Below are 22544 nucleotides of genomic sequence, written 5' to 3'. Positions count from 1 at the left end.
CAGTGATTATGTCTTTGAAACCTACCCCGTTTGGAGCTGTCCAGCCACAGGCTACTCCTCTAAAACCTACCATGGTTTCCTTTTTCTTTGAGGAGGAGCAGGATTATAACTGACCATTCTTTGGCCTGCTCCTGTCACCTGCATTCTCATCTGATGAAGGGGACTCCCTCTCACCTGATTCCCCTATTGAGGAAGCTTCTTTTGGGGAGACTGTACAGAACATGATGAAACACTTTGACTGGCAATCCATGCAGATATCTGATGTTCAGAATGGGTATTACACACTCTTTGTGATGGGTACCCCATCCCATTAGCATTCACACCTGCCCTTGAGGTTTTCCAGGGTGCCTTTCAGCATACCTCTTCTGCACCTGATTCTCAGCCATCAGCTACTAAGAGTCCAAATAGGTTTTACAAGGTCCCTGATGACCTTAAGTATCTATAGAAAGACCCAGTGGCAAACCTCTCTGCAGTATCTCTTCACATAAGCCCTCTGAGCTTCTGATCAGTGCTAATGCTCTACCTACTGACAAAGGTAATAGGGCTATGGATAGATTGATGAAGAAGGTGTAAATCTCTGCTACCCTTGCCTTTAGAGCTGTCAGTTATCAGACTCAAGTGATAAACTGTTTGATTTGTGTTATCTCCTTAAGCAAAAGTTGTCCTGGAACCTCCTACAGCAGATTCCGAGCATCAAATGCAAAGCTTAATTTCATAGGCCACTCATATCACCAGACACAGCTTTAAGTGCACTTGCAATGCTGTGGATGTTACTTCTGACCTCTTGCTTCTCAGGTTATTTTCAAAGGATGAGTGCGTGCATGTGTGTGCCTTCTGTGGAAGGTTGGGCATCGGGCTGGCAACTCGACACCATAAAACTCCACTGCCAATCATGAGCGGACAGGTGATCTGCTGTGGTGACCCCTAACCGGGAAAAGCCGAAAGAAGAAGAAGACCTATGTGGTTAATTTGTCAGAACAGTACATGTTTGGAGCATGGGGTCTTGATGATTTCATTTTGCCTTTTAACACTATATGTATGCTGCCTTTGGGGTTGGTCATATAGGTTAGAGGAGCAAACTACTGTGCAGATTAATCCAGTTGTGTACCTTTGCTTTACCTTATACCAGATGTCCAGTTTTATCAGCTTGGAAGATTGGATTTCATGATGTTCTTCGGGTTTCACTGTTGCAGTCATCACATTTAGGTTATCTGCCTGCAGGTAGCCCTCAGCCAGCCTGAATACCAGAGTCTTGGGATTTCTGCGTCGGTTGCTGTCGCTTCTTCCATGACGTCAGGTCATCAGGGGTATAAAACATGCAGCCGACGCCATTAAATCAGCCTTTCTTGCCTTAGGGTGCCCGAAGCAGAAGCAGTTCGCAAGTGCCGGTCGGCCGACTCCTGAAATTTTCGTTTTTCGAGTTTCAGACCTGAAGTCTACTAAATAAGTACCCTGTTGGGGATCCTTTTTTCTTGCTCTAACTGATGTCTGAAAAATTTAATAACCGTCTTGCCTGTGGAAAGCAAATACCTCGCAGAGATTTTCATTCTTACAGCGTTACCTGTTTAGGCCCAGACTACGACGTCCCTCGCTGTCTGTTTTGTGCCTTGTTCAACGCCCTAACTATTCGTCGCCGGGCTATTTTTGTAGCTAAATTCTTTTGCTCTCGATCTCCTTACTCCAAAATGTCTTGGGTAAGCCATCCGACTTCCTATCTTCCAAAAAAATGAAAGGATAAAGACAGAGGCAGACCGCATAGGTCCAAGGCTGCCGACAACGCTACCATTAAGCTAGTCGCCAGTCCGCCAGTACTCAGTGAGGTGGTTTTGCAGCCCCTGATACCCGCTTCTACAGATTTGCAGGCCTCTACTGAGATTCATTCGGAGTCCGGTATGCCGAGAGATGCTTCTTTGACTATGGAACCTGCGGATGTCTCTACCTTGGATGGGTCTGGAGCCGCTGTGCAGGCACCGGCTTCTGAGGGTGTTTTCAGGCCTTCCGATCTTCATATTAAACCAACGACTTCCTTTCAGACCAAAAATACTGAGTTTCTCTGGCCTAAAGTTGCACTACATCTAGGAAACTGATGCCCAAAATGCTTTCTAAGGCCCACATGCCACAAAAACAAATGACTAGAATGGCTGATGACCTCATTACTTTAATTAGGGGAAGTCCCCCTCAAAAAGACCCAGAATTGATTTTCCTTCTGATTCTTCTAATCAGGAATCTGATTACTCTGATCCTTCTGATTTCCAAGATATACCCTTATCTACCTATGAGGATTCTGATGCAGAGGATTCCATTCCCTCTGCTTCCCCTCCAGAGGATTTTTCCTTTTGTGAAACCCTGCACACCCTTAGAGAACATTTCTGCTGGGAGAGCCAGGACTACTCCCAGTCCAAAAAGAGACTCGACTCAGGGAATTTTTAAGCTTGCCTCAGTACAGGCCTCTAGTTATCCCTCCTGTTCTGGAAATTGTAGATGATGTCTTCCTGGAATCTAGCTTTACCCCTGATACCTTGCCTCCAGCTCCCAGGAAACCTGACAGGTACTATAGAGTGCCTGACTCCCACAAATTCCTTTTTAGGAATCCTACTGTGGATCCAGTGATCATTTCCCGGGGACCTAAAGGCATTAAGGCTACAACTGCCAAAAATCCTACCCCTTCAGACAGGGATTCCAGGGCATTAGATAGATGGGGAAAAAAAGGTATACACCTCTGCTACGCTTGCCATTAGGGCTTTAAATTGCCAGTTTCATATGTTAAAGTATCTGCAGGATAATATGGAGCTAATTAAACAAAAAATGTTGATTCCTGATTGTGCAGAACACAAAGATTTACAAGAGTTAATGCATTCTGCTAATCAAGTTGGTAAACATACTTTGCAATGTGGGTTTGATGCTTTAGAAGCATCTTGCAGGGCTGCTGTCACTGGGTCTGTTCTTAGAAGACATGCTTGGCTTAAGGAACACAACTTGTCAGATCATGTTAAAGCAAAATTACTGGATACACCATTAAATCAAGAGAGTCTATTTGGTAATAAAGCAGAAGTCCTCAAAGGAATGGAGGAGAAAGCTAAATCTTATGCAAACTGTTAAGGATTTCTTACACATACAGCCACCTAGATTCAGTAGCCATTGGCCTTCAAAAAACTGGTCTTTTCCAGTCCCTTCCAGGCCTTCTCAGTCCAAACCCAGGGGCAGCAGACCACCAAGACTTCAGTCACCGGCTATGCACAGATCTAAGGAATGGAGTGCTCCCATGTCCAAAACAGGGAGTAGTAAGCCTCCATCCTTTGGTAAAATTGCACACTGACTTATCCTTAACTCTTCCAAGCCTTGCCCAAGTACTTGCACCTTTAGGAGGAAAACTTGCACTGAATGCCAAACATTGGCAATACATTACCCAAGACAAATGGGTCTTAAACATTTTTTTCCAGGGTTACAGATTCCAATTCCACTCATTCCCATCCATAAGCGGATGACCAGACCTACCACCAAACCAGTGGGCAGAGGCCCAAAAGCAAGTATTTTCTCTTCTCAGTATCAAGACTATTCAACCTGTCCCAGCAGAACAAAGGGGACAAGGTTTTTACTCCAGACTGTTTCTGGTCCTCAGAAAAGAAAACTCTTGGCGTCCTGTCCTGGATCTGTCTATTTTCAACACCTTTTTGATGGTTCCAAAATTCAAAATGTTAACTGTCCGACAGCTGCTTCCTATGCTATCCAAGGACTCCTGACTAGCAACCCTAAATTTAAAAGAAGCTTATCTGCACATTCCCATAAGGGAATCTTGCAGAAAATACATATGCTTCAGAGCAGGCTCTATGCACTATCAGTTCTCTGCATTTTTCCCTTTGGCTTGTCTACTGCACCCAGGGTGTTCGCAAGGTGCCTAGCTCCAGCCATTGCATATTGCAGGCAGCGAGGAATTCAAATTTACCCATACTTGGATGGTTGCCTGATTCAGGCAGACAGTCAGGAATTGGTACTTCAGCACCTGGCATTTGTAAAGGGACTTCTCACTTCACTGGGGTACACCATCAATGAAAAGAAATCATAACTGGTACCCAGCCAACAGATTGTATTCCTGGGAGCAAGCTTGAACACAAATTCCCAGATGGCATTCCTCACTCCAGAGAAACAAATTTATTTGACAAACTATTTCAGTGTACTGGCCACCAAAACCTGGCTATCTGCAAGAAAAATATTGCAAGCCCTAGGGTTTATGGCCTCTTGCATTCTGCTAATTCCATATGCAAGCATATGAGGAAACGTCAGTGGTACCTAAGAAGTCTCTGTTGTCAACATTCTCAGGACCTGGAAACAATGATTCCTATAATTCCTTGCCTAAGGACATGTATGCAGAGACCTGCAACCACAACAAGGGACTCCCTTTCATTCCCCGCTGCCCACACCCTAACAGACGCATCAGACTATGTATGGGAGGTGCACATGGCAGAGCAGTGCATTCAGGGCAACTGGAACCCAAAGCAAATGCACCTGCATATCAATCGAAAAGAAATGTTAACTGTGCAGAATTCTCTGACAGCCTTCAAGGGCCTTTTTCTTCCAGAACAACTATTGGTAAAGACAGACACCACCACAGTTATGTGGTACATAAACAAGCAGGAGAGAACCCATTCCTACCCACTCTGCAGGCTAGCCATGGCTCTGTGGAACACTGCCTTGAGCAACCAAGTGCACTTACAAACTCAATTCCTGCCAGGTAAACTAAATTCACTGGCAGACGACTTAAGCAGAAATCTCATGGATCCACATGAGTGGAAACTGGAACCCAAAATATTTAAGCTTTTGAGGAACAGGTGGGGGGCACCAGAGGTGGACCTTTTTGCTTCCCCTCAGAACTATCAATTGAGCAAATATTGCACCAGAACTCCCCACAACCAAGCTTGGAAAGTGGATGCCCTGTCCTTCATCTGGGAAAGCCTCTGTCTTTGCCTTTCTCCCTCTGCCACTCCTCTCAAAGGTTCTACTAAAAATCAAACAGGACAAGCCAAGGACAATCCTCATTGTGCCAAACCGGCCACGCCAGCACTGGTACTTTCTTTTGTGCAGTGCGACAGTGCTACAACCATGGCACCTGCCTTATACTCCTTTCCTGCTGTCCCAGCAGGCAGGCCAGATTCTGCACCCTCAACTACAGACCCTGAACCTTGCAGCCTGGCTAATCCCCTGAATTCAACACCAGCAAACCTCAGTAAACAGGTGCGGGATGTCATTCTTGAGGCAAGGAGGCCTAGTACTAAAAAATCTTATTCGGAAAAATGGATGGAAAAGATACTGTTCCTGGAGCCAGTCTCAGGGAGTGGGCACAGCTGTGCCCAGCTTACCTCATATACTAGATTACTTAACAGAAATGCTCCACAAAGGCCTATCCTTCTCTTCAATTAAGATCCATGCCTCTGCCATCTCAGCTCATTATAATACTGAGACACCCCTCTTCTCTCATCCTCTGGTAAAACAGTTCCTGAGAGGAGACAAAAATTTAAGACCCCCCAGGAGAGCTCCCACTCCAGCCTGGGACCTTAACTTTGTATTAGAAAAGCTCACACTTCAGCCCTTTGAACCTGCAGCCACAGCAGAGTTAAAATTCCTCTCATGGAAAACAGCTTTACTTCTAGCCATCACTTCAGCAAGAAGAGTGCCTGAATTGCAGACCATTATGGCAGTGGAACCCTTCATTATTTTCCATGCAGACAGGGTTTCCCTCGGGACTAACCCATCCTTTATGCCCAAGGTGGTGTCTGGTGTGGCTTTAAACCAGTCCATTCATTTGTCAACCTTTTTTCCTAATCCTCAGAATAAAGGGGAAAGGGTCCTGCATTCCCTGGACATGCACAGGCAGCTTAGGTTCTGTCTAGACAGGACTAAACCTTTCAGAAAATCTGATCAGCTGCTAGTCAGCTTTGCTGCAGAGGCAGAGGGCAAGGCCGTTTCAAAGCAAACCATTTCTAAATGGATAGCACACTGCATACATTTCTGCTACAAGCACCATGGGAAACCCACCCCACATGGGGATCAGAAATCATTCCACTATGGCTACATCTACCTCTGCAGCATTTCTCAGAGGAGTCCCTACCAGGAACATCATGGAAGCTGCACCCTGGAGCTCTGTAAACACTTACCAAGCAGTACCACTTGCCTATGTTTTCTAAATCCAGAGCTGGATTTGCCACAGTAGTCTTAGAGGGCCTGATTGCCAGCCCTAATTCTTCTTAACTACCTCCACCCTTCCTTAGCTTTGGGAATCAACCCAAATGTGATGACTGCAACAGTGAAACACGAAGAACATAGTACAGTTGTGTACACTTACCATACATGTAGATGTTCGAGTGTATTCACTGTTGCAGTCCTGGTTACCCTCCCTCCAGCCTCCTGACTTCTCTTGATTTCTTTCCTGTCTTTTTTATCTAGCATATCTTATGTCATGGGATTTGTTTTTTGCTGGGGTATTACATACCATGTAATTGCTTCCTATTTTGGGGGCACCTGACATCTGGGGAAAGAAAAACTGATGTAATGGCGTCGGCTGCTTGTTTCATACCCCTGATGACCTGACGTCATGGAAGAAGCGACAGCATCCAATGCAGAAATCCCAAGACTCTGGTATTCAGGCCAGCTGAGGGCTTACCTGCAGGCAGATAACCCAAATGTGATGACTGCAACAGTGAATACACTCAAACATTTACAGTTATGGTAAGTGTACACAACTGTACTTTTAGTTGAGTGATGACGGGCAGTTGCATTAATGTCCTTCCCACAAAGATTGAAGCTGCACCGATTTCTTGCTTTCATTCATCCATTGTAAGCCTTGTACCCAGTCCCTGTTGTTTAGGGCAACAGTTTAAGACTTAATAGCTAAGGTAAAAGATTTTGGGGTTAGTTGATAATGCACTGACATTAAAGGAGCTGTTGTCCGTTATTATCCATTCATCTTAGTTCCATCTGAAGAATGTCAACAAAACATTTGATCTGATATTGTCAATTTTTTAATCTCCTCCTGACAGATGGATTACTCATCCAATCATTAGATCTGACTCTGCCATTACTAAGCTTGTGGCGACCAACGAAGCTGTTACTCACAATGCATCTCTTCCTGTTCCGTCTTATCTCATTTGCTGCTCTGCGAAAGATGTGATCCTTCCTTAGAGCTCTTGGATCGTCTGGTCGTATTACTTTAAATTACTGCCTTTTCTTATTCCCTCTCATTTTTCTGTGTCTTACTGTGACCTGCTTCTCCCCTTGTTCAAATAATGTTCATATTTCCTTGGTAGCCGCCTTTTATTAAGTTACTTGTTTTTCTCTCGCTTTCTATCCCTTATAACCATCTTTTTTTTTTTTTTTTTTTTTTTTTTTTTTTTAGTATGGTTTTCCCTCATCCCTTTCAGTTACCCTTGACAACTGTCATTAGTAGTTTACCTCCCTCTAACTTTTTTCTGTAAAAAAAAAAAAATATATAACTTTATTCCACCTTTGAGTGACTACATTCTTGCCATGTCAGACAAACACGACAAGCCGGCTGGCTTTAAAAAGTGCTCCAAATGCGGGCGTAAAATTCCACTTAGTAATTCACACGACTTGTGCATGTATTGCTTAGGGCCTCTACACTTACAGGAGAATTGCTCTATTTGCCGTTCTTTCAACCAGTGTGAGTTGGTTGAAAGAAGGAGTAAACTGATCTTAAAAGGGATGCTTCCCTCTGCTTTTGAAGAGGCCATTTCTGCTTACCCGGTAAAACTGGCTTGTAAGTCAGTCTGCTCAATCCAGTTCTGTTTCTTCTCTGTCTGTGAAAGCTAGTGATAAGGGAAAGAAGAGGCCTTTATTAGCTCTGTCAGATACCTAAAAGCTGAAGACAAAAATTTCAAAACTTAGAGATAAAAATCTGTCAGGATCTTCAGCGTTGACTACTGCCAAGTTGGATCTAGTATCTTCGGCTCCAGAGTCGTGTGCTAAAGATGGTCTGGATCCGTTGGTATTGGATCCAAAGAAGAGTGCCTTTAAGTCCATTATGACTCTTTCTCGGACCAGGTACTCTCAAAATTATGACCCTGTACCTCTCAGAGTATCATCCCCCTTTTTGTCCAGGTCGAGATCCTCATCTGGCTCCTCTTCTCATTCAACTAGGCACCTTACTGAGGATGACATGGAGCGTTTGGTGCAGAAGATTCTGTGGGCACAGGGCATAACTAAATCACCCTCGGCCCCGACCCACTCGGCTCCGGGACTTCTTGAGTCTTCTACTCCCCCTCTGGATCCTCCTCTGACTTCAATGCAAGTTTCAGAGCCCTCTGATTCGATCCACCTATTACCCTTTAGGTTGGATCTGAGAACATCATCTTTGGATCAGGCCTTGGCTCTGAGCTCTTCCATTTTCTCAGATCCAGAGAGCTTCCGGAGCTGTAGTGCCCCGCGTACTGCTCGAAAGCATTCCACTCCCGGGTAGTCGGAGCAGTCGATGCATCTCGGGGCTTCTGCGCAGGTGAGCTTGGCTTTGGCTTCTACCCAGGATGAGCTGTCCTCAGGGTTGGAAGAGGCTTCGTCTCACAAGCTTGTCTTGTCAGGGTCAGAGTCCTATTTCACTCAGGAGCAGTCAGCCTTTTGGGACCTTGGAGAGGGAGATAGCTGCCACTGCAACTAAAAGGGTATCTCCACCTTCAGATCCTCAGTCCCGTCAGGATTCCCTGCATACCTCTTCTGACCAGGATGCTCCACTGGGACAGCAAGACCTCAAGCACTGGTATACCCAGCGGGGTCCCCAGTCTCTTCAGATACCTCCCCAGAGTCTCCCACTGAACAGACTTTGTAGAAGGAAACATTTGGACTCCACCGAGGAATCTGCCACTGAAGACACCAGCCTTGATGAAGCAGAAGGATCCCCACTGTTACCATTTGAGGATGCATCCTTTAAGGAGGTTCTAGAAATACTGAAACAGAGAGGCTGCTGGCAGTCCAGTAATCCTTCTCCTGAGGAGTCAGTGTACTTGGCAGTTTTGGTTTCTCACTCATCCTCCTCCTGGATGACTCTGCCCACCGATGAGCTAATAGGTTTGATCTCTTGATGGGTGTGGGAGACACAGATGCCATTGAGCCTGTTCCCTGGAGACCAAACAAGATAATTAAAGCTCTTTCAGATAAATCCTTCTGGACTAAAAGCGTTGCAGTAGATGCCATGGTAATGATGGCAGTGACCAAAAAGGAACTTTCTAAGGTGAGTTCTACTATTCACCTTTCTAATAAAGATTCTAGGACGATGGATAGATGTGGGAAGCGTGTTTTCTCCTCAGCAACATTTGCCTTGCAAACGCTGAACTTTCGTTCCCATTTTACAAGGCTACAAAGAGATCTGATTAAAGAGCTGTCAGATGCCCTGGAAGACGTAGTAGCTGAAGGGGGTACATCAAAAGATGTCTTCCCAGCTAGCGATCCTACACTCTATAGTTAACTCATCCATGAGTTTATTGCACACACAGCCAAAGGGATGAGTAGGGCGACAGGTTCCAGCTTTGACATGAGGAGGCATGCCTGGATTCGCCTATGTGACTTTATGGAGCCCTTTAAGTCTTCCTTTGTCAATGCCCCATTTGATGATGATTCTCTTTTTGGACCAAAAGTTAAAGATGCTCTTTCCAGGTGTGAAAAGGAAGGTAAGACTCTGTCTGCCATGGACATACATTTTTCCACTTCCCAGAGGCCCTACTCTAAAAGTCAGAGAGGAAGCAGGAAGATGTGTTTCAAAAAATCTCAAGTTCTTACCAGGACACACATTTTTAGCCCAGAGGCAGAGGGGAGAACAACAATAATGGAAGATGCTGCCCTTGTGGCAGAGGAGGCTCACAGAACCAGGGCTTTCCAGAACCCTTTTTTGGGAAACTCTTCCAGCACTCTTGAAAGGAGGCTCAATTGTCCACCTCTGGAAGCAATTGGGGGTCGTCTATCCCTGCACTGGAGATCCTGGCAAAAGGTAACTTCTGATACATGGGTGTAGAGGATAATATCCAGGGGTTATCAGATTCCCTTCTCTCAACAGCCACCTTCCAACAAGAAAATCCCAGACATTCCACCCAGTCAAAGGGATCAAGCAGTCTCGCAAATTCAAAAACTGTTGGAAAAAAAGTCATCCAAAAGGTTCACCCAGACCAGGAAGGATTCTGAACTTACTCAAGATTCTTTTTAGTTCCAAAGAAAACAGGGGACTGGAGACCTATCCTGGATCTAAGCAAGCTAAACAAGTCAGTTCGATGCAGCAAGTTTCGAATGGTCAGGGTTCATTTCATACTTACATTCTTGGAGAAGGATGATTGGATATGCTCAGTGGATCTTCGCGACATGTACTACCACATAATGATGAATAGGAGCTCCAGAAGATACCTAAGCTTCTGGTTGAGAAGACGGTCACTTCCAGTTTAGAACACTGCCTTTGGTCTCACCACAACTCCCAGCGTGTTCACCAAATGTGTGGCAGTGGTTGCAGCTCACCTGAGACGGCAAGGATTCTGGGTGTTTCCTTATTTAGTCGACTGGCTTATTTCTACCCCAAACAGGCATCTACTATTAAACCCACGAGACTCGGTTCTTCAGCTTTGTGCACAATTGATTATCACAATAAACTACCAGAAATCACAGCTGCAACTGGTACAAACTTTGAAGTTCATTGGAGCAGTTTTGAACACTAATCAGATAATTGCCAAACTTCCAATTTCGAGAGTATTAATGATCAGACAAAGAAACAGGTTACTTCGAAATCGGAAGGTAGCTGCACGTCATGTTCTTCAGGCATTAGGATCAGTGGCTGTGGCAATAGTTCTAGTCCCGTTAGCCAGATTCCATATGAGGAATTCTACAGTGGCTTCTAGCTGTCCAATGGTCAATTCTTCTTCATTCCATGTCCCACCAGATTCTGATAACTAGTGCATGCAGAAGATCCCTCTTATTGTGGATGCAGTCAGACCAGTTGTTAAAAGGCTGACCCTTTGATCCCCCCTCCCAGGCGCAGGTTACAGTGACCACGGATGCCTTCCACATGGGGGGGGGGGCGTTATCTGGGGAGGACAGTCCAGGGAACCTGGTCTGCAGACGAGGCGAACCTGCACTTCAGTGTCCCGGAGATGAGAGCTGTGCTTCTCCTGCTGCAAGCATTCCAAGCTACTCTTCCAGTAGGGACAGTTGCAGTTCACCCAGACAGTATGTCAGTGGTCTGGTACATAAACCAGCAAGGGGGGGAACCAGATCTTACCCTCTGTTGTCAAGAAGCCTTCAGAGTGTGGCAATGGGCGATTTCCTCCAGCTGCTTTCTTATAGCAGCACACATTCCGGGGATGTCCAACATCATAGCGGACAAGTTGAGCAGATCCATTCTCATGCCTCATGAGTGGTCTCTCAACCAAAAGGTAGCGGAGGACAGTTTCTGCAGATGGTGCCAGCCTTGCTGCAACCATTGTGCTTCCCCCTCTAAACAACAAATGCAGCAAACTTTTTGCCCTGATCCCACCACAGGGGAAGCCCTGAGGGACGCTCTCATTCATGATTGGCCTCCTGGTCTACTTTGCCGTTCCTCCATTCCCATTGATCTCAAGTTCATTCAGAAAGCAAGCAGGTTGAAGAGAACAGTAATTCTCATTGCCCTGGTCTGGCCTCATCAAATTTGGTTTCCCTTTCTCTGGCCTCATCTTCAGAAAAAGCTCTAGATTCTGAAAAGCTTCCTAGAGCTACTATCACATGCGACAGAGATTATTCATCCAAACTTCCAGAGTCTCAAGCTGACGGCTTGGTTTCTCCAGTTCCATTAATTGCCAGACCACCCATGCTGTCTTCGCCAGTCAGACATATTTTGTTGTCTCATAAATTATCTACCCAAAAACTGTACAAAAGTAAATGGAACAGATTTGTAATTTAGGCTCAACAGCATAATGTAGATCCTGTTACAGCCGCTGTTCACTTTGTCTTGGATTTTCTGACTCAGCTTTTTAATGATGGAGCATCTGCCTCTACACTCAAAGTTCAATTAGCATCAATTTCAGATATTCTTCGTGTTTCACTGTTGCAGTCATTACATTTGGGTTATCTGCTTTGCAGTAGCCCTCAGTTGGCCTGATTAACAAAGTCTTGGGTCCTGCGTTGGTTGCTGTCCCTTCTTCCATGACATCAAGTTGTCAGTGGTATAAAACATACAGCCGATGCCATTACATCAGTCTTTCTTGCCGTGTGGTGCCCGAACCAGAAGCAGTTCGCAAGTGCCAGTCGGCCGACTCCTGAAATTTTCATTTTCGAGTTTCAAAACTGAAGTCTTCAACTAAAGCTAAGTACCCAGATGGGGAAACTTTTTCTTTCTTTTTACCGATGTCAGTAAAAGTTAATAATTGCATTACTTGTGGAAAGCAAATACCTCACAAAGATTTTCATTCATACTGTATTCCTTGCCTAGGCCCTGACCATAACGTGCCTTGCTGTCGGTTTTGTGCTTTATTTAAACAGCGCACTATTCGTCGTCGGTATATTTTCGCTTCTAAATATTTCTGTTCTCGGTTTAATTATCCAGAAATGTCATTGGTTAGCCTTCAGACTACCGGGATTCCGAAAAAACGCAAAGATGAAGACAGAGACAGGCCGCCGAGCTCCAAAGCTGCCACCGCCGCTTCTCCTAAGCCAGTTGCCAGTTCGTCAGTACTCAGTGAGGCGCGTTCGCAGCCCCTGATACCTGCTACTTCTGACTTGCAGGCCTCTACTGAGACCCATTCGGAGTCCGGTATGCCGCGAGATGCTTCAACTGTGGAACCTGTGGATGTCTCTTCCTTGGATGAGTCCTGAGATGCTGTGCAGGCACCAGCTTCTGAGGGTGTATTCACGCCTATGGACTTGCATATTAAACCGACTCCTCCTTCATTTAGGCCAAAATCTCGAACCATGCCTAAGAAACCGACGCCCAGGCTGCATGCTCGGACCTCTATGCCTAAAAAACAAATGATAAGAATGGCTGAAGATCTTATAACTCTAATCAGGGGAAGCCAACCTCCCCCTTCTAAGAGACCTAGGGCTGAAGTTGTTTACTTCTGAACAGGATTCTGATTTTTCTGATTCTTCTGATGATCTGGATTTGCCCTAATCTACTTATGAGGATTCTGTTGCAGAGGACTCTATTCCCTCTGCTTCCCCTCCAGAGGATTTTTCTTTTGGTGAAACCTTACATATTCTAAGGGAGCATTTCCACTGGGAAAGCCAGGATTTTTCTGATTCTAAAAAGTGGCTTAGGGATTGCTTACTTCTGCCTCAGCATAGGCCTTTAGCTATACCTCCTGTACTAGACATTGTTGATGATGCCTTTTCAGAATCTAGTTTGGCCCCTGATTCTTTGCCTCCTGCTCCCAGAAAACCTGACAGATATTACAGGGTTCCTGATTCTCACAAGTTCCTTTTAAAAATCCTATTGCGGATCCAGAGACTGTGTCACAGGGACCCAAGGGCATTAAGACTTCTACTACTAAAAATCCTACCCCTTCTGATAGAGACTCCAGGGCGCTGGATAGATGGGATAAGAAAGTTTACACTTATGCAATCTTGGCCATTAGGGCTTTAAACCGCCAGTTTCATATGTTAAAATATCATCAACATGTTATTGGATTGCTTAAACATAAAATGATGTTACTGCCTGACTGTGCTGAAAATAAAGAACTACAGGATTTAATGCATTCTGCTGAACAGGTTGGAAAACATACTTTGCAATGTGAATTTGATTCATTAGTGGCCTCTTGCAGGGCTGCTGTTACTGGGTCTGTGCTCAGAAGGCATGCTTGGCTTAAGGAGCAATGTTTGCCAGATCATGTTAAAGCTAAATTGTTGGATGCTCCCTTAAATCAGGCCCGCCTGTTTGGCAACAAGGCTGAGAAAATTCTTAAAAAGATGGAAGATAAAGCTAAATCCATGCAAGTTCAGCCTCCTAGATTTAGTAGGCACTAGCCCTCTAAAAATTGGTTCTTTCCAGTCCCTTCCAGGTCTTCTCAAGCCATACCCAGACACAGCAGAAACCCCAGATTTCAGTCCCAAGGGACACACAAGACTAGGCAGTGTGGGGGGGGGGTCCGCACTCAAACCTGGGAGCAGCAAGACTCCCCCCCTGTGAAAACCGTCTTAATGACTTGCTTTTAAGACTTCCAAGCACTTCCCAACTGAATGCTCCTTTAGGTGGAAAGATTGGTCTGCAGGCCAAAAACTGGGAACTTATTACCCAGGACAAATGGGTTCTAAATATAGTTTCCCAAGAATACAGATTTCATTTCCACACGTTACCAACACCAAGCACGTGGCCAGATCTACCTCCAAATCAGTGGGCAGAGGCCCAAAATCAGGTACTGTCTCTCTCTCTCTTAAACATGGGGGTTATTCAGTTGGGGGGTTATTCAGTTGGTACCAGAAGAGGAAAAGGGACAAGGTTTCTATTTGCGACTTTTCCTGGTACCCAGAAAAGGCAATACATGGCGTCCTATCCTGGACCTTTCCATTTTAAACACCTTTCTGGTGATTCCAAAATTCAAAATGCTGAGACTTCACCAGCTGCTTCCTATGCCAGGCAAGGATGCATGGTTGGTAACACTGGACTTAGAAGCATACCTGCACATCCCCATCAGGGAGTCTTGCAGAAGATACCTATGCTTCAAAGCAGGCTACATGCACTATCAGTTCTCTGCACTTGCCCTTTGGCTTATCTACTGCGCCCAGGGTATTCACAAAATGCCTAGCTCCAGTCATTGCATTTTGTAGGCAAAGAAATATTCAAATATACCCATACCTGGATGGTTGTCAAATTCAGGCAGAAAGCAAGGACATTCTCTTCAATCATCTGGCCTTTGTTCAAAGGGTACTGACTTGTCTGGGGTTCACCATAAACGAAAAGAAATCCCACTTGGTACCCTGTCAACAAATTATATTCCTGGAAACAAGCTTGAATACAACTTCCCAGATGGCTTTCCTCACGCCAGAGAAACGGATACATTTGACAACTTACTTCAAACAAGTGTCCACAAAAACCCAGCTATCTGCAAGGCAAATACTGCAAGCCTTGGGGTTCATGGCCTCCTGCATTCTTCTAATTCCATATGCAAGGCTGCATATGAGGAAACTACAATGGTATCTCAAAAGCCTATGATGTCAACATTCACAGGATCTGGAAGCAAGGATTCCTGTCACCTTGCCTATGCCTAGAGTTCCTTTGGTGGGCAGAGGCCTGCCACCAAAACAGGGGACTACCATTCACTTTACCCCTGCCAAACAAATCTTAACAACAGACTATGCATGGGGGGCTCACCTGGCAGGGAAGTGCATTCAGGGCAAATGAAACCCAAATCAAATGCACCTGCATATCAATCAAAAGGAAATGTTAGCTGTACAGAATGCTCTGACAGCCTTCAAGGACCACATTCTTCCAGGACAACTAATGGTAAAGACAGACAACACCACTGTCATGTGGTATATAAACAAGCAGGGGGGGTACACGTTCTTACTCCCTCTGCAGACTAGCCATGGCATTGTGGAACACAGTCTTGAGCTACCAAGTGAATCTGCAAGCTCAATTCCTGCCAGGAAAACTAAATACACTGGCAGATGAACTAAGCAGAAACCTCATGGACCCACACAAATGAAAACTGGAACCAAGAATTTTCAACATGTTGACAAGCAAATGGGGGAGTTCAGATATAGATCTGTTTTCCTCCCCCCAGAACCATCAACTGGACAAATTTTGCACAAGGATTCCCCACAAACAAGCTTGGAAAGTGGATGCGCTGTCCTTCAGCTGAAAAAAACAGTTTATGCCTTTCCTCCTCTGCCTCTGCTCTCCAAGGTACTACTAAAGATCAAACAGGACAATCCAAGGACGATTTTAATTGCACCAGACTGGTCTCGCTAACACTGGTACCCACTCTTGCACAGTGTGTCACGCTTGGCTCCATGGCACCTGCCTCAGACTCCTTCCCTGTTGTCTCAGCAGGAGAAAATGATTCTGCACCCTCAGCTGCAAACCCTGAACCTAGCAGCCTGGCTAATTACCTAATCTCTCATTTACCTTCCCTCAGTAAATCAGTGATGGATATCATTTCAGAGGCAAGGAGGCCTATTACTAGAAAATCTTGTGCTGCAAAATGGAAAAGATTGTGTGCTTGGAACCAGTCTCAAGGAATGAACGCAGCAGTGCCCAGTTTACCTCAGATTCTACATCTCTAACTGAGATGCTTCATAAGGGCTTGTCTTTTTCCTCCATTAAAATTCATGCCTCAGCCATTTCAGCTCATTATAGCACAGAGCCTCCCCTCTTCTCTCGCCCACTGCTCAAGCAGTTCCTCAGAGGGGCCAAAAATCTAAGGCCACCCAGGAGAGCTCCAACTCCAGCCTGGGATCTTAACTTTGTCTTGGAGAAACTCACTCTTCTTCCCTTCAAGTCAGCTGCTACTGCAGATTTAAAATTTCTTTCCTGGAAAACAGCTTTCCTTTTGGCAATCACTTCTGCAAAAAGGCTATCTGAATTACAGGCCGTTATGGCAGTGGAACCTTTCATCATCTTTCATGCGGACAGGGTGTCCCTTAGAACCAATCCCTCCTTCATGCCCAAGGTGGTATCCAGTGTGGCTCTTAATCAGTCCATACATTTGGTTAGCTTTTTTCCTAACCCACAGAACAAAGGGGAACGGATACTGCACTCTTTAGATGTGTACAGACAGCTTAGATTCTACTTGGACAGGACTAAACCTCAAAGGAAATCTGAACAACTACTGGTGGCATTTGCTGCAGGGACAGAGGGGAAAGCTATTTAAAAACAAACTATTTCAAAATGGATAGGCCACTGCATTCATTTCTGCTATAAGCGCCATGGAAAACCTATCTCACAGGGCGTCAGACCCCATTCAACCAGGGCTGCATCCACCGCTGCAGCCTTTCTCAGGGGAGTCCCTACTAGGGACATCTTAGAAGCTGCTACCTGTAGTTCTGTACATACTTTCACCAAGCATTACCATTTGCCAATTTTCTCTAAATCCAGGGTTGGTTTTTGCCACTGCAGTCTTGCAGAGCCTTATAGCTGGCCTTACTTCTATTTAAATTCCTCCTCCCAACCTTAGCTTTGGGAATCTACCCAAATGTAATGACTGCAACAGTGAAACACGAAGAAAATAGTACAGTTGTGTACACTTAGCATAAATGTAGATGTTGGAGTGTATTCACTGTTGCAGTCCTGGTTACCCTCCCTCCATCCCCCTTTTCTTCCTTTGGCTATACCTCTACTTTCACATACTATGCTCTAAAAGCCTTTTGGTGTATTTGCTTTTCTGTTGGAGGTATATCCGTGTATTTATAGATTTAATTGCTTCCTATTAGGGGGGCACCTGACATCTGGGGCAAGAAAAACTGATGTAATGGCGTCGGCTGCATGTTTTATACCCCTGACGACCTGACGTCATGGAAGGGACAGCAATCGACGCAGGACCCAAGACTTTGTTAATCAGGCTGACTGAGGGATACTGCAAAGCAGATAACCCAAATGTAATGACTGCAACAGTGAATACACTTGAACATCTACATTTATGATAAGTTTACACAACTGTACTTCTTCCATGTTGGTGAGGATAACTTGTCACTAATTTCACAAAAAAACTTTGCAAAGCCTTCTTGAAGGGGGCCCTGTTAAAACCACCTCACAGGGATCCTTCTCCCCCATTGGACCTCAGTTTAGTGCTACATTCTCTTGTGCAACCGCACTTTGAACCTACAGCCACCTGTGATATTAAGTTTCTCTCCTGGAAAACTACTTTTCTAGTAGTAATCACATCTGGTAGGAGAATTTCAGAGATTCAAGTCTTATACTCACATTTCACAAAGACAAGAGTCTCACTATGTACCAACCCCTCCTTTCTCCCCAGAGTTGTTTCTTAAACCAATATCAACCAAACCATCCACTTGCTTGTCTTCTTTCCTAAATTTAGCAATAAGGGTGAATGTGTTCTATACTTGTTAGATGTACATAGGCAGTTGCGATTCTACCTACATAGCACCAAAGACTTTCACAAGACAAGCCAGTTGTTCATTGCTTTTGCAGGCCTTAAGAAAGGTTCATCAGTCTCCAAGGTTACCTTATCAAGATGGCTTTCCGATTGCATTTCTTTTGTTTACATCTGTAACGGTATTAATCTTCCCAAGCCTGTTCGAGCTCAGCCCACTAGGGCCATGTCCTCATCTGCTGTTTTTCAAACTAACACTTCCATGGATGACATTTGTGCAGTGGCCATTTGGTCTAACCATCATACTTTTATCTACCACTATAAGTTAAACATGGTCTCCCATGGAAGGGCCTCTTTTGGTAACATGGTCTCCTGTAGAAGGGCCTCTTTTGGTTCGATGGTTCTGAGCAACATTCTCCCTTGAGTCCACCCAGGATATAGGATGCTGGGGACTCTGTCCCATCTGTGAGGAGGAGATGAAAATATTGACAATATCAGATAAAGAAGTTTTGTACTCACCATAATGTTTCACCTGTATTGTCGATTTAATTAATCTCTCCTCACATTCCCTGCCCCCAGCCCTGGTTGAATGAGAAGATTTTATAAATAGGACATGTGTTTTATCCTTGTCTCTGCAGAACTAGCCTTTTCAACCATCTTTCACTCTTTAGTTTTTATCCCTGGGTTTCTTGCCAGTGTATTATGGCAAACAAGGATCTAAGGAAACAAGGAGAGGTGCATTGTGGGTAAGGGGACTGTCTAAGAGCTTCTTTGGTTACCACGACTGAGTGGTAACCACAGAGTCGGATCTGTAACCCATTTGTGAGGAGAGATGAAAAAATCGACAATACAGATGAAACATTATGGTGAGTATATAACTTCTTTTTTTTTTTTTTTATTTTGCAAATTTGGCAGTGGTTATTCATTTCTTCATTCTGTTGTGCCTTGACTACTGCCTTTCTGTGTACCTGAGGCTTTTGAATATGACTCTTGCCTACTTGCAGTGGGTTTGGAATTATGCAGCCATTGGTGTTAACTGGATCGTGCATGTTTTGGATTACTCCTTTGCTGTGGGTTTCTGGGCTGACTGCCCGTTTAGGTGAAGCCCTTATTTAAGATGATGATTACATGTCAAGCACTTCCAGTCTTTGTGTTAAAAAGCTGTTCGTGTTCTGTCTCTCTAGTCAGTTGTTAACTTGCAGTCCCCTATTTAGCAATATTATCCTCCATTCCAGACATGAATCATTGGATTCATAGGTTCAAAGATAAGTACTAAACTAGCTGCCCTTGTGGGCCATTTTAATCCTAGACAGTTTTCCTGTCAAGGCTGAGCAAAAGCCCAAAGTAAGGGACATCTGAAAATGTTAATCTAATTTATTGAAGAAGTTAATAGAGCACCAGGGTTTGCATAACAAGTATGAAACTCTGATGCCTGGTTCTACTGACTGTAATGTGTAATACTCAGTGATTTACCACAAAATCAGAAATCTTATGAGAGCAGTGCAAAATTATAAGGCAAAAATTCAGGGGTATTTAAGAAATGAGGCTATTTGGAGTAGGGGAATGTGCCAAATATGTGATGGTTTGTATGTTTTTAGAAGGCTCTGAGATGTGCCAGTTATATTTTAAATCTGTATTTTAACACCAGGAGATCCCGCGGTGGTGGTGCTGCTGTAGCGTTGTCGCTTCACAGTAAGACGCTGTCCGGTTCGATTCTCAGCTAGAGTGTCATCTTCGTGGACACATGCGTGAATGGGTGTACCTTTGTTGAAGGTTGTGCGTCAGGGCTGGTAACTCGGCACGTAAAAATCAACTACCAATCATTAGCAGACCGGAGTTCCGCTGTGGCGACCCCTAAACGGGAAAAGCCGAAAGACACAAACATTTTAACACCAGGAGACAGCTAGGTGCCACATGACAAAGTCAAGATGCTATTTCTATCAGTGCTGTGTAGGTGTTTGAAATTCAGATAAAGGGACCACACTATACTGTTATGCATACCTAAGAACCTTAATATTTTGGGAAGACTTGCTCTAGTCAGTAAAGTTACTCTTGCTGACCTAATAAATATGGTTTCTCCAGTTTAAATTATCCATGTCTTTTGGGGTTCTAATACCATGATGGGAATGGACCCCATTCCTAATTTAACGTACAAATAAAGTTCATGAAATTAGTATTGATCTGATGATTTCTTTTTCATACTTCCTCACAAATGGGTCTTGATCTGATCCTTGGATCCATCTCAACTGCATCTGCAATACTTTGGATCTGAATCTAGAGCTCCACCCTCTATCCATAATGCCCTGTTCCATCCCAAACTCCTCAGATCACATTTGCTGCCATCGTGACGAGACGGATCTGATAATATCAAGAGAAAACTTTTCATTATCTTCTGGTGTAGTTTTAGCTATCTGTGTCTTAATATAAGAATCAGTGTTTCTTATTCTCCTTCCCCCTTTTTGTATTAGCTTTTCGCTTTGATTAGGGTTTTTGACGTTATATATACCCTTCCGTTCTTCTTTCATCATGCTTTTCTTGGCACTTCTCTTCTCGTTATCGTTATATATATGTGTGTGTGTGTTTATATATATATATATATATATATATATATATATATATATATATATATATATATGTGTGTGTGTATGTATATATATATATATATATATATATATATATATATATATATATATGTGTGTGTGTGTGTGTGTGTGTATTAGAGAGAGAGATATTGTGTGTGTTTTGGAATTAGTGGTTCTTGTTGAACTACTGTTAATTAAGTTTTTTTACGGTGTAGTTTCTTTAACCTTTTAGGTCTTTTTTATGGTGTAGTTAACTTTTGTGGTGATCTCTGAAAAAGAAAAACCGCCGAGTTAAGAAATGCACTTCTTGTGGCCTTAAGATACCCAATTCTGATGCCTACAAGAAGTGTGTGTACTGCCTGGGACGTGATCACGTAAAGTCCTCATGTGATATCTGTGCCACTTTCAACCCCAGGGCCCTGTCTGACCGGCACAACAAATTAATACTCGGGGGCTTGCTTCCAGCTTCTGCTTCTTCTTGTCCTGGGGCTCAAATCCCCTCTAAAGCTCAAGGCTCCATAGAATCAAAGAAACAAGCTCTCCCATAGTCTCTGACGGCTTCATCAGAGCTGCCCGAAAAGCATAGGAAAACTTTAGATTGGATCCCTTTGGATCCAAAGGCTGTTGCGCCTTGTTCGGATTCACAGGTGTCTTCAGATAAAAAAGCTGTAATTACTATATTCAGCTGTTCATTACCATCTACATCATACTCTGATCCCAGACCCTTGGATCCAGTGATTAGGGGCCAAGCTCCAGAATTTATTTTAAAACCTGTTTCTCTGAATCTGCCTGCTCAGTTACTTTAAACCCCAAAGAAACATTCTAGGCCAGCATCTGTAGCGTCATCCAGATTTTCTAGCAGCTTGACAGAGGCAGAGATGGACAGGATGATGTAGAGATTTCTCAGGGCTCGGATCCAGATGGGGGCCCTGCCAACTCTGTCCCCTCATGGATCCGTTAGTGCATCTGCCCAGCCAGTATTTTCTCATTCTCTGATCCATCCTATGGTTTTGTAGTCCCAGAATCCAAGATCCCTGAGAGATTCAGTGTTGAATCCAAGGAAGCTCCCCTCCTTGACTCTGACGGAGCCCCTGACCAACCCTGCCCTGATCAGGGTAGATATTGGGCCTGGGAAGTTGATGCCAGTTCTGAAAAGTTGAGTTTGGCTCCGACTTTGTCAGATCCATCCTTTACCCTCAGTGCCTTGGCTGTAGACGGCTCGGGTCCAATTCTGTCAGGAGGACTCGGACCTGGGGGTGGCCTCAACCTTCCGTCCTCTGCTGCTTCAGCTCCAACAAGGGGGGAGATATTTCCCCCAGGTCTGCCAGCCTTTCAGGTAGTAGAAAGGGTTTTCTCCTTACACACAGAGCAGTCCTGTGAAATCTCAGATCCAAGCCCTTACCCCATCTGGTCTGAGCTCTGAGACCATCATTTCTGCTTCTCATTGTCAGCTGAGACAGAGAAGCCTCCACACATGTTCTCCAGAGGGATCCCCCCTTTCTTCTAACACCTCTACTGAACACCACACTGAAGAGATACTTTAGAAGAGAACATGTAAGAGGAAGCACATAAACTCCTCTATGGAGTCTCTCACAGAGGACACCAATTTTGATGAGGGAGAAAGGATCCACCCAATCGTCACCTGATAGTGTCTCCTTTGAGGCCATCCAGGAAATCCTCAAACAGAAAAGGTGACTGGTCTTACCAAACTCCTCCTCCTGAGGAATCAGTGTTCCTGGAGGCTTTTGAGGCTGGTCCATCTACATCTTGGGTGACCCCCCCCCCCCCAACCAAATGGATTCCAGATCGGTGGACAGGTTTGGAAAGTTCACATATGCCTCAGCACCATTCACACTGAGGTTATTAAATTACCCAGTACATTTTACTCATCTACAGAGAGATTTGATGAAGGAGCTTTCAAACTCTGTCTCTGTCTGAGTCCATGTCTGCAGAGGATTTCAAG

At 44.5% G+C, this 22544-nt stretch overlaps 1 protein-coding gene across 11 annotated transcripts in view; it reads left to right on the top strand.

Annotated features, from left to right (window-relative positions):
• RIPOR1 (RHO family interacting cell polarization regulator 1) overlaps positions 1-22544 on the top strand; it is a 2621322-nt gene that overhangs the window by 1045244 nt on the left and 1553534 nt on the right. The gene's annotated exons all lie outside the window — the stretch shown is intronic.

Source organism: Protopterus annectens, chromosome 16.part0 (genome assembly GCF_019279795.1).
Source record: "Protopterus annectens isolate FY-2018-M chromosome 16.part0, PAN1.0, whole genome shotgun sequence".
Taxonomy (NCBI): Eukaryota; Metazoa; Chordata; order Ceratodontiformes; family Protopteridae; genus Protopterus; species Protopterus annectens.
The sequence above is the reverse complement of the archived record's forward strand: the minus strand, read 5'-3'. Positions and strand labels throughout refer to the sequence as shown.